This window comes from Vitis vinifera, chromosome 15, assembly GCF_030704535.1.
Source record: "Vitis vinifera cultivar Pinot Noir 40024 chromosome 15, ASM3070453v1".
In the NCBI taxonomy this organism is placed as follows: Eukaryota; Viridiplantae; Streptophyta; class Magnoliopsida; order Vitales; family Vitaceae; genus Vitis; species Vitis vinifera.
In genome coordinates this window covers 597469-611425 of record NC_081819.1, presented here as the reverse complement: position 1 = coordinate 611425, position 13957 = coordinate 597469, and the positions used below count along the sequence as shown (strand labels likewise).

The 13957-nt window shown below is 32.5% G+C and overlaps 1 long non-coding RNA gene across 1 annotated transcript; it reads right to left on the bottom strand.

Moving 5' to 3' along the window:
- Nucleotides 1-3334: 3334 nt before the first annotated feature.
- LOC132255241 (uncharacterized) lies at nucleotides 3335-6593 on the bottom strand. The gene is made up of 2 exons (XR_009467901.1): nucleotides 6523-6593; nucleotides 3335-3616 (listed from the first exon to the last, which is right to left on the bottom strand). It is a non-coding gene; the product is annotated as an uncharacterized LOC132255241 (long non-coding RNA).
- Nucleotides 6594-13957: the final 7364 nt, after the last annotated feature.

Here is a 13957-nt window from a genome sequence, read left to right as displayed (position 1 = left end):
TGCCTTAAGTTAGATACATTCCATGGTCGAAGTAGGGGCGTTCCGTCCAACTTTTTCAGGTGGTAAGCCCTTGACTCTCCGGCCTTTGAGACAATATAAGGCCCTTCCCAATTTGCCTGGAGCTTTTCGGCCTCCTTCTCGGTTGTGTTTTACAAAACTTTCCCGAGGACTAGAGTTCTAACCTTGAAGGCTTAGGGTCGGGCTCTTCAGTTGTAGTAGGCAGTTGCACTATGTTGATAGGAGGTCATCCGGATGGCCGTAGTGCCCCTTACCTCATCTGCCCAATCTAGGTATCTTTCACATTCAAATGTTTAATATCAACAAGCCACCATTTTTCTCGAAACATGTGACATAGAGAAATAAATCCATGTTTTCCATCCGCATTAGTTCATAACATGTGCTAGATGAACCATCTAAAAGCTCTTGAATGAAAAGTGAACCTATAAATGATGATGTAGAGACTCGTTCCTTATTAATGGATGAGTCACTTAATGATTGGAGCAACAACACAACCAATCTTTTTTTTTAATCTCTTGTCACTTCTAACTTTATATCTTCATCTTCACTTGATGATGATGAACTTGAACTATTTGAGTGATGTGAAGGATTCTCCATAAGAATATCTATTATAAAAAAACAATAGTTATGAAATAAAAGCATAACAATATAATCAAATAGTTATAACAATGCATGAGTAACAAATATCCATAAAATGTAGAGATAAAGTCTTATAATTGGAAAAGTTTAAATGTATCAAATATCCAAAACAAACAAACCAAATGTACCAAATTAAAATCATCATATAAGCCATATACCATATGTATTCCACAAATCTAAAACAAATATTTAAAAAATTATTTTTGCAAGCTTTGAATCCATCCCATTTGCTCTTTGTCACTTTCCATCTCCACCCACACCTCTCTATACTATTTCTTCTTGCAAAACACATTAATTGTTACATAGTATAATAAATCCTCATAACTCAAGAGCCTCTTCAAAATCTTCATGCATTCTTTGACTGAGGGTCCTTCAAAATTCTTCAACACATTCATTATTCTTTTCATTTCTTCTTGAGTTTGCTCTTTCTTTCCTTTTTTCTGTTTTTTCTTAGAATCTTTTGTTTCATTATTAGTATTTCTTGGCAAATTCTCATCTTCTTCTAAACTAATTGAAGTTTCGCTAGGCATAGATGTAGAATGTGTTGATGATTCCTCAGCCCCATAAGCTATCACTCCTCCAGAGCTCCAATTTTAGACCCAGTAGCTAACACTCCTCCAAACAATGCCTCTAATTCTTCCACAATTGCTAATGGTTTAAAACAGAATTGTTTAGATTCTGCATATTTCTATTTTACAAGATAAACAACAAATTAGTTATGCATACATATATAAGACAATTATTTTTAAAATTCACTCAAATCCATAAGAAAACTACCTATAGATATTCTTCCCATTTTTCAGCTGGCCAATCAAAATTTTTGGTTACAAAGTTGTAACCATATCCTATCATAGTCATCATTTTACTCAAAATGAGATATTGTCTTTTCATGTAATCCCACCCATTCTTCAGTTGTTTTGAAGTATAGCGTTTTCCAAGCAACTTCTCCAATTTTTCAGCAATTTGAGGCCAAACACTAGACTTTAAACCTCCACTTGATCTAAAGGCTTTGTTTGCCTCTTGAAGACAAAGATCAATAAAGTGCTTTCTTTGGATGGGGTCAGTCCAATTTACCCTACTAATCTCAACATTTTGACTCATTACTATACAAAAAACAAACCAACATTCATGATTAATTTTCAATTTTTCTTTTAAAAAAAATGTCTAGTGGCATTTTGCATATATATCTAGTGTGTGGATTTGAAAATTAAATTCAAATAGTAGCATTAAATTAGAGACAATAAATATATAGTTTGGATGATGGAAGAATAGACAACAAATATCAATCCATTCACATGTAACCATTCTATGTAGAGAATGAATTCATCTAGCACAAGAAGCATTAAAACCCAAATTATGCCAACACCTAAAGACAACTTATAAAAACTGTCCAAAGTCCCTTAAGATGATTTTTTTCTAAAACACCCAAATATGGACATGCACAGAGAGGAAGGTAGGAAAGGTGGGAAGCATAATTTTTTTTTTCAATTCTAAAATTATTGCATAAAACCCCTCACAAGCATTCAGAGGAGTTAATGAGAGTTTTTGACCAAAAAGATTTTTTAAATATCTAATCAAACATGTATGCAATAGCAATCCTATGTCTAATTAAATAGGTTCTCAAACATAAGAACAAGTTATGGAGGAAAAAAAATGAATTCTGGATATCCAGCTACTTAATATCAATGACAAAATAGCCCTAACACCATTAAATGAAAAGGAATTTTGGCACGGTAATAATGTAAATTGTATATTGGTCTGTTGGTTGCCACACCTATACATGTGAAACTCTTCTTATTTTTCTCTAGAAATTGGGTTAGCATGTAAAACTCCTGGCTTCTTCATTCCTTGGACTAGCTTTTTAAGTTGCTTATGAATGTGTGTTAAATGAATCATACAAAAGAAAATTTGGAATTGAATCTATCTTTTCAGCAATAAACGAGAAACATATATATATATATATATATATATATATATCTTAAACCAGGTCCTGGTGATATAAGCAAAACCAAAATTACTTAATTTTATACAGACTTTCCAAATCTCTAGCATGATTTTAGTAGTTTTCCAAACAGTTAGATTGCAAGGATGGATGAAATCAAAGGCTGAAACATTTAATGGGTTATGTCCTAATTTGTAATTAACTGCAAAAAATAAGTAGGAAGTAAAAAAAGAAGGCATTGGAAATAATCAAGCTCCATAGAGAAGACAAATTTGATAGTCCATACACTTAAATTTACCGTGTAGGAGATTTTGTAGCTTTTCAATCTATAGAAATGGCTATTGCAAAAGTTTTTGAGGCATTGAAGGATGATAGTAAGGTGGTTTAGACAAGACTATTTTAGTTTAGATAAAATTTGCAAGCAGGTTAAGGAATGGAGTTGAGTCAAACTGCAGATTTCAATAGGATTTGAGGATTACTTTGAGAAATATTGCAATTAAAACTCAAATCTAGTGATAAGGAAGAATGAGGTGAGAGAGAATTCAATTGTAATTTACCTATGAAAAGTCTAACCACAAAAAGGCATTTTATTTTTTTCTAAAATTAAAACAATAAAATACGATTTCTAACTATTGATCCTCTGCTAAATTGATTCAAAGGTTATAGGATCAAATATCTCAAATACTAGAAGAAGTTTATCAAGAAAACTGTGAATTTTAACAATAGATAAAATTCTGAGGTAATTAATATACTGTTATGAATTATAAGATACATTGCCTCAAATATATCAACATCTTTTTGTATGAATACATGTAGCAGCAATTGCACATTCCATACTACCCCATATATAAGATTGTCTGTTGATGCTCCTATTAATAATCACCCATTTTCAAGACATTTTATAATATAGTAATACATTATTTAGTGGCAGCATATGTTGAAGATGTGAAAATGCATTTGTTTTGCTGCAAGCAAGGCTGCATGGGACTCCAAGTTAATAATTGCTAATTGTCCTCCCTGAAACCAAATAGTATAGGAGGCAGGTTAGTTGTCACAACAAGAAGATAGTTGAGCTGGGATTAATCATATTATGGTATATCAGCTAGGGTAGCCGTCTCTCATATTTTCAGTTAAAAGAAGAGGGTAAAATTTAATGTTCCAGCAAACATAAATGGTGATCAACAAATAAAGCCAAGCAGAAGATGACCAAATCTATGGTGTAGTAATTGACATCTAAAGAAAATCTACCCCAGTAAAGTTTTAGAAAGGATAACATATGGTTAAAGCAAGTGAACATTATTTAGCAGCTTGGTTATGATCTAGTTTGATGAGTCAAAAACATATTTGTATTAAGGAGCAAGAAATATTAGAAAATCTACATACTTTATTAGTAAACCTAAAATAAGTTGATACACGGCAAAATAATTTGTCAATTCACAACATGTGACTCTCACTAAGTAGCATGTGGCATAAAAAGTAAATCAGTAGAGAAAATTTGACAAGAATTGAGATGTGCCCCATGCATGGGGTGTGTAGACAATGATCCTCTGTCCAAGGTATTTCAAGGATACAACCTTGTGAAAAGCATCAATGATGCATTTTTCTATCTAAGGAGCCTCAGATGTGCCAATATATGACAACCTCATGATGACTTTATCCTACCCTTTACTATATTAACTAGATATTACTCTTCTAGATAATATTTGGGACCTCAGCTAAATGGCTAACTCTTTAGTGTTCCTAGGCTATTTTTTCATATCCAAAAAATGGATATGAAAAACTATTACACCTTGAGACCTACAAGTGACAAAGGCAATAAATGCTTAAATAGAGCATGGTCCATGCATTGGAATCATGATGCTAAAGGTCAAATACTAGAATTTCTATTTGCATCTCCGACTTGATAAACCATAAACAGGATTCAGCAAAATCCAATGATGCCTCCAGTGCTATAATCAAGGGAGATCATGCATAATCCTTCATTAAATTATATGTCTGCCTTGTAAATTCAGGCTTCAAAAAGCCTTCTACATCAACATTAGAACTAAGGCTTGAATAATTCCATTATCCAATTGAATCTGCATCACTGGTTCACTACTTGAGGGTGTTTTGGATACCCCTATGGCTTAGTTAGATAAGTCTTTTTGTAAAATTCTCTTTATTTAATTACTAAGCATCTGATTCTTTACTTAGGCACAAATATCTCTCTTAGGTTGGGAGACAATATCTATGATAATTTCTAGTTCTCACACTATTGGCCTAACTGGGCTACGTTAAGTACCTAGCTTACCATTGCTGATTGTTACAAGCTAACAAATAGGACTATAGGACAGTACTCATCTATCTTGATTTTAACAGTAAAATAAGCAAATAAAAGAAAACAATCATTATATTCATTTCGGTTATATAATGGATTGGTTTTAAATGTTGAAATTACTATGAAACAGATGAAGCTACCAAAACATTTGAACCCCATGTATATTTTTATGGTTCCTTAGGAAGAAAATTCCACCTAAATTAAGCTAAATAGTATTAGGCACGGTTTAGTACATGATATCATCAAAATATGCAATCTAGCATTCTCTTGGGAACCAAAGCAAGTATTAGAGGATAAAAAGAAAATCCAGATCATATACCACAGTTCTAATGCCTTTATCTAAAAACCCCAAACCATATTCTACCTCTTCAAAGCCTTGATATAAAAACCTAAATCATATTCTAAGATGCCTTGCATGGGCACATGGATATCAAGTGGCTGAATTGCAAACAAACCCTACATATGAGACCAGTGCACAGTAGGCTCATTCATAAAATTAGTTTCTCCCTTTTTGAAATCAGTTATATTCTCCACTTTTTCAAGCTTCTTACACAATTTACCAATAATTTCCATCAATTCTGCTTAGGGAAACTCATCTACTCCACCCTCTAAAGTCTGCCCCTTCGTGTTGGCAATTTCTTCCTACAACTTTAGCAGCTCAAGGGCTACCTTCTTTTTCTTGATTTCAAGAACCAAGAACATCCGATTAATTCGATGCCCTATTTCCCCAATTTTCATTCCTCTTTCATATATTTCTCAATAATACATTCAACTTCACTAGGATTTTCTGGCCAAAATTCAGACTAAGAAGAACCGGGGCCAATACCATCAACCATAGATCATGCATGCTTTAACAAGGTATATTTTCTCTAGTTGTTGAAACATCATCTAATTCCAGCTAACCTGTGGGGGACATTTCCACTTTACACCATAATTCCATTTCCCACCTGTTTCAACTCATCTATCTTGATAAATTTGTCCGATCAAACTCTTAAACAGTTTCTTAACAAAATTATACATAAGAATCAAACTCCTCATGCTTGGAAGGAATAATTTTATTTTTTATTATTACTTCACACACGTACACACATACATTTGATTAAAAGATTGTTTCCAGCAACCAAGTACAAGTGAATGACAGAGCTTCACTCTGATCATTGGACAAGTGAATGACACAGTACAGGGCAACAAAAAACAACCTAAGCAGGCAGAAAAAAACCCTCAAAATCACATAAATGGTTCCTCAAAGCCAGAACCGAATCACACAAATGCATCGACAAAACCTTTGAGCATTTCTACAAAATTCTTTGAACTTGTAAACCTATCAAACCCACTCCCACAAAATCAAAATTCCCCACAAAACCCCAAAATAAACCATTGACATGAGAATCATAAAGAATTGTACCAAAGAAGATATTCATAAACTATTTCCAAACAGAAAACAACCATTCTACCTATGGTTTAACCCCATTGCTAAGAAAGAGCACAAGCGAAAATTGAAACCTAAATAGAAAGAGAAAATTAGGAAGAAATTAACTTGAGAAAGCTTGGTGATGGTCGTAGAACCAATGAGCTACACAGGGATGAGGTGAGAGTTGGGGATTACCGGTTGCAATTGAGACTAGAGAGCTACAAGGGAAGGGCTAGGGTTGAGCGTCAAACGTCGGGTTGTAATCATGATTTGGGGGAGGTTTAAAAAGCTTGCTTTTTCTATTTAGTTAAAAATTTTAAACATTCAGTAATAAGTCATCAAAAACTAGAAAAACAAACAACCTAAATTCTAAAAGCAAATTGCTTTAAGCAAAAAACCAAAAAACAAATGCCACTTTAGTTTCTATATCTATGTAGATCCCAAAATTTCTCTCATTTTTATTTTTACATTGATTTTGAGCTCAATGTTATCTTTAGATTTCAAACCCGATTACATTTGATTTTTTTTTTGGCCCATTTATATCGTTTAAATATTAATTTTTGTTATTTTATTTTAATTTGTATTTTATTTTATTTTTATTATTTTACTTTTTTATTTTATTTTATTTTTTCTCCTTCTTTTCCTTTTTACCTCACCTACTCTACCTACTCTCCATTTTTCTCTCTCCTCCAATACCACCTCATTCCCAACACCACTGACCTCTCTCTCATTTGTTCCCCATTTATTCTATTCTATTTTATTTTTTTCTTTTTTAAGCTACCCATTTCTCTTCCTTTTGTTCCCCTCTTTTTTTTTTTCTATCTCTGGTTCCTCCCTTCCCACACACTGCCACACCACACCTCACACCCACACGACCTCTTCAGTTTCCTTTTTTTTTTTTTTCCCTTCCTTTCCTTTTCCCCTCATACCCACTTTTTACCTTACCCATAAACCCATCAAAGCTCATCGCCGCTTGTAGCACCGTCCACTAGTGGATGACGCCACTATCGATCGACGATGCCATTCCGATGCTCCCACCTTCCACCCATCTCACATTTCACCATTTTCTTCCAATTTAGGTAAATTTATTTCTTATTTTATTTTTATTTAATTTTTATAGTAATCTATTATTGATTATTGAGATTGTTTGTTTGGGCTAATTTATACTATTCTTTAGTTTACATTTACTTGATTGGGATATTGTTTGTAAGCTTTGGAATAAGTTTAGATAGGTTGGGTATATTTTAAACCTTGTATTTTGATTCAAGTCTCTAATCGGGGTTTGTTAATTTATGTTTTATTTGGATTTAGTGATAATTGGATTTATTATGTTTTAACATATTTGGACTTAATTAAATTTATTGGTTTTTATTTATTTATTACATGTGGGCTCTACATATTAAATTTGGTTTGATTTTAGTTGTGGATTTGTGTTTGTGTATTAAATTAGGCTTGAAATATGAAATATTAAATTTAGACCCATTTGAATTTATTTTGATTTGTCAATTTTTGAACTTTGGTGAATCAATATGAACTTTGGGCCAATTTATTGTTAGTGAATTAATTTGGAATTTGCTAATTTGGGCTAGGTTAGTTGATAATTTATATGGTCCTGCTCATTTTAATTATTTAATTTGGCATGAGACAATTATGGTATACTTTGGATGTGGGTTTTCATATTAAATTGGGCTTGATTTTGGTTGTAAATTTGGGTTTGTATATTAAATTGAACTTGAATTTGGGGATATTAAATGTAGGCCTAGGGAAATTTATTTTAATTTATCATATTTTGGGCTTATTCGATTGTGCTTGTATTTTGGTTATTAATTCAAAAAAATTTGGACTCTGGCTTATGGCATGTGAGATATTTTTGTTGGGTTAAATTTGCTAATTTAGGCCCATTTTAATTAATAAAATTTATTGGACTAATTTAAAGTTTGAATTTGGGCTTGAATATTTATTTTGAATTTTGTACATTTCTAGATATTTATATTTGAACTATTTTTGTTTTTGCATGGGCCCATTCTGCAATTCCATTGGCTAAGTATGAATTTATGACACATGGAGAATGGAATTTCATAGAAGAAAGTGAGACTTGAAAAGTTATAAATGAAACATTGAACTTGTTATAAGCTTATTGAACTACATATTTTATTTCTCACTACTATCTGGTTTTATTTTGATTGGTTTCTATAAATATTAATTTATATATATTTACTCGTTGTGTATAGAATTGAATATCAAACAAATTTAAATTTTTGTTCAAATAAGCGGAACAATTTAGTGAAGAGGTTTTAATAAAATAATAGTTAAGAAAATATTCTTTTTAATAAAAGTAAGTTTTCTTAATAAAAATTCAGAAAAGTGTTTTTAAGAAAATCTAGAAAATTGTTTTTAATAAAATTTTTATACCAAAAAAAAAATTGTTTTTAATAATGATTGTCCGAAAATTGTTTTATAAATAAAGTTGTCCCAAATATTAATTTTTTTAAAAAATTGTCCAAAAAAATGTTTTTTTTTAAATAAATTCTTTTTCCTTAATTAAAATGTGATTAAAAGTAATTTTTAGAAATAAAGGATTTAAATATATAATTTTTTAATGAGAATAGGATGAGAGTTATTTTTCTAAATTACAGTTGTAGAAATAATTTTTTTTAATAAAATTAGATTGAATTTTAATATTTTTGTAAATAAAGCTATAAAAGTCTTTTTTTTTTAATTAAAAATTCTTTTGCAAATAAAGTTTTTTTTTAAAAAAATTATTTGTATAAATCACTTTTTTTAAATGAAAATGAATAAAAATACTTTTGTAAATAAAATTGTAAAAATTCATTCCTTTATGGTAAAAGCAAGTAAAAATAATTTTTATTGCCAAATTGAAATTTTGTAATTCTTTTGATACAATAAGTGTAAATAATTTTTTTTTTAAAATTAAATACAAATGGAATTGAATCAAATCACTTGAAGAAAACATTTTGTAAATAAATAAATTGAAATCACTCATTCAAAATTGTTTTTAATAAAACATTTGAAATTTCTTGAAAACTAATTTTTTTTAATATTTTTTTATCTAGTTCAATAAATCATTTTACATAATTCTCTTGTCACATATTTTGTGCATTCTTGTAACTTGATTTTATTATCATTTTTGTGTATATTGATTTATGTTATTAATCTTGGTATTCATGATTAATTAATTAATTGCCACAATCCCCTCAATTCGTTTAGTAGAGACCGTACATATACGAGCTTAGATGGGTGCTACGGCTCACCACCGTACCTTCCTAATAGGTAACCTGACCCTCGAATTTAGACTCGATTTTTGTAGACATGTCTTTTCCAAATAAGGAGTCACATAGGGTTTTATTTTTTATTTTGTTTCCCCTTTAAAAAAATAAAACAAAAATAAGTGGTGACTCTAAATCTTTTCTAAAAATCAAATTTTCAATTAATAAAAAAACGAGTTTCGCTACTGAGTGGGGATGTACGTGAAAAAAACGGGTCCAAAAAATGGCGATTCCACTGAGGATGTTTTGAGGGTCAAATTTGAACTCGAGTAGAGGGAAACCTGGTATTTGATTGGTCGATCAGTGGATACCCCTCTCTATGTGTCTTGGTATGATTAGGTGTTGATTACATGTTGAGAGCTTTGATATGTTTATCTGTGATGCATGGTTGGTTATTATTGTTCATTGAAGATGTTCATATGTTGATTATATCGATTGAATCTTTTACCTACTTTTGCATAGTGACTCTTCTTGTTGTATGATTATCTTGCTTTCCTTGACATGTATATTCTCATTTTTGTATATCTCATTCATTTTAGCATGATCAATTCTCTTTTTTGTATAACATCTTGTTTGTCTGAACATATTGTCTATTATGTTATATACCTATCTTGCTTATTATATTCATGCTTAGCTTGTGTGTATATATGAGTGATATATCTGTCATTTGCATGATTGCTTAGTGCATGACTGCTCTTCTTCTATGTGATGCATGTATTGCTTGTCTGTGTAGGACACACATCTATCCCCTAACCTTCAACTCCCTAGTCTCAGTCGACTTTGTTTCCCTTAATCTCGTATTTGATATGAGACTTGTTGTTTTGTTTGTTCTCCGACCGAGCTAGTGATTTAGAGTGGGGTTTAGTGATGGGCTATATTTATATTTGGGAGCCAACACATTGATATTGATTTGAGTCCAATCTTTGAAGACCTGTATAACCTAGAGCTAGATTTCAGGATATTTGTGTGACCAGTGTGTTTTCTTTCCGCTTAATTTGATAGGATTTTCAGATGCACCCACACCGTTCACTGTGCACTTTAGATTACCACTGAGTGTTGAGTGATGTGAGAGCCTTCACCATTAGGAAACCCTTTAGGATGAGAGATAGTGCATGTGTGAAGGTGATGACCACCTCGCATGGAAGCACCCCGTCTTTTCGGAGGTATGCAAGAGGTTATGTACCATCGGAGGGTACGATCACTTTTTCTATAATCCTTTAAAGTCTTTTTTTCTCTTTTTATAGCCACCTTGACCTCGTAGGTTGAGCCTTAGATCATTTGACTAGGATTCCTTTCTTACACATGGGTGCATATGAGAACCTCTGAGGCTGTTTTAATAACAACTTGGATCCAATACTCCATTTTTTGGTCTCCAATTGAGAGTGCTTAGATATCAGTGAGAGTTTAAATATCAGTTAGACCACCCCTTATTGTATGGTGTTGGCTTCTTGTCACTCGTTGAGTCTAGCATGCTTTCTCCCTAGGGCTTTAGATAGACTTCCTTTTTTGAGTTAGCATTTGTTAAGTTGTTTGTCACTATGCTTGACGTTTTGGGATATGCTCATTGATCATGGTCACCTTTCTACATTCTTCACCTATCATGTGATTGGTACTTATTTTTTTTTTTATCGATTCACTTGATTCTATTTTTAACTCGATGCTTATTATTTTTATTATGGAAAGGGGAAAGACATGTTATCACATTCACGCCCTTTTTGAGAGATTTACATTTATCACCATATCATTTTTCTTTATGGAGCTTAGGTTGAAAATGAATCAATGTTATAGATGGAGTATCAATCTCATGATAGTGTTGTTTTTCACACCTCATTCATTTTCTAGATTATTGATAAAGATTCTTTAGTCACATTTGTAACTATTTCATAGTGGACACCTTTATGACTTTAGAGTCCTGTCATTTATCCAATTTTAAATTGCCATCACAGGACCATATATCATATGAGGTGTTGTAATTTTGACTTGAGGCATCTATTCACTTACACATTGTGGTCCTGAGGCCTAACCTATCATGGAGGATATTGAGCCTATTAGCCTAGGACCATAGATTTAACTTAAGGAGTTTGAGATTGTGACATATCTTCCTATGATCAGAGCAGTGTCTTACTCACTCCCACACCTTGACTTTGCTTTGACCTACATCCATCCATTATGACCTTTGCACAACATCACCCTTGACACCATTATATGACCTTTCTATCCTTAGTTGTTCTAGCTTTGCATATTCTCTTTCTGATCCGACCAGGTAGATTGTGAGAAGTTTAAGCCCAAGGTTGATCTTGCATGGCGAGGGATGGCTTATGATCTTTGGGTGGCTTACGATGTGAGGATTGGTCGATTTGGTTGATGAGATTGTCATTTATTTTGCCATGAATATAGAGGTTGATCCAACATGATGAGAGTTGGCTTGTGTTGAGCACTTGTGCTTGATGAGATCGTCGTTTATTTTGTTTTGAGGGGATTATCTTTGAGATTATTACAGAGCATTTGGAGTAGGGTTTGGCGCATGATTTCAGAGGGTTGACATGGTTATATCAGATGGACAACGATCTTTAGTATTGATCATTTGAGGGCTTGAGAGCACGATGTTTGAGACCATGGTTTGTAGGATGGGTGGCCTTCAATTTGGTTAGCTCACGCCCTATTACCTTTATTGACATTTGAACCTTTGCTAGCCCTTTGAGCCTTACATGAGCATCATAGTCTTTTCTTTCTTATAGCCTTGCTCACCTTTTACACTGTGATAGGGGTCCTTTGGTGTATATAGGTTTTATTCCAGAGTTTCATGAGTTGTGGACTTATTGGCTCACATTCTTCACTATTTTGTTGTCGTCCTAACATCATTCTTCATCATACTTCATTGTTTATATCTTTAATTTCATCATTTATCTTTGTTATCACATTTCTTTCCTTGCCTTAAGTGATGATTTTTCACATTTCGGTGCATGGAGAATGGTCATATCCCCCTCCAATCATATCTCATGAACATTGGTTCAGAGATCCTCAGTTGAAATGACCATCTTGTCAAAGAGAGTTCGTCTACATCATTGTTTGAGAGTATATTGATTTCATTATGTATTCTCAGTGAAACTCATTTATTTGATATTCAAAGTATGCGTAGGTAAAAAGAAAAAAAAAATGAAAAAAATAAAATAAATGCATGTATTTATGTATGTATTGAGTGTCCTTCTCCATTGAGTGTATATATTGGACATTGAGAGCTATTTTTTCTGAGTCAGTTGCTTATGATAGTTTGTATGTGAGCTTTTAGACGTCCTCATCTCCTTATGTCTATCTTGTTATATATTTTATGTGTGAGAAACGGATGACCTTTTCCTGGGGACTTCGGATTATTGTCTCCTCATCAGTCCATACATTGATGATTTGACTGTTCTTCAAGTCTAGATTTGACTAGATCAGTGCTCATTCATTTTCCTTCGATCTATTTGTTTCTCTTATGGTATTTCATTCACTTTGCCTACATTGTTCTTTGTTCATATCGATTTACATTTCATGTTCGATATTTTCCACACATCATTCTTATACATCTCATCAACAGTTCCATATTCTTCATTTATTCTCTTTCATCATTGATATATTCATCTTGGAATCTTTTTTCTTCACCGATATATTCATATTAGACGTTCTTAGGTCCATGATTTATGAGATTTTTTGTACATATTTCATTTTATACACGAGAATATGAGATTTTATTATTGGGATTATTGAGCCTAGTTTCCTTTCATTTCTTCATCCCATTACCTTAGCCTACGTTACATCTTGGGTCTTAAGACCACCCTAAGACCATGATATCAGGCATTATGTTTGTAGCTCTCACGTGGATGATATTTGAGATTGGTTGGAAAGCTTTTTTATTATGATGGGTCAGAAGTTGTGGTATGACCCCACACTGGGGCATAGCCACCTCAGACAATTTGTTGGATATGCAACCACTTTATTCGATGATTGCACTGGGGCATACCCCTTTTAGCTAGTTATGGATTCTTGAGATGACAATTTACACTAAGACATGCTCATTCTTTAGAGAAGGTCAAACACCCCTTTCATATTGGAGTGTGAGATGATTGAGTGATTTCATTTTATATGACTATGTCGAGACATACCCCCCTTATTGGTGTTGATTGGTTTTGATGGTTATATAGAGGCATACCTTTCTCAGTCGATGATGGTTTTTGAGGCATAGTTGTTCCTTGGAGGTGATCAAATTCCTTTTACATTGGAGTATGAAGCATGGATGGGAGATTTCATTTGATATTCTTACATAGGGGCATACCCCGCTCAGATGGCAATATATTTTTTTTGGG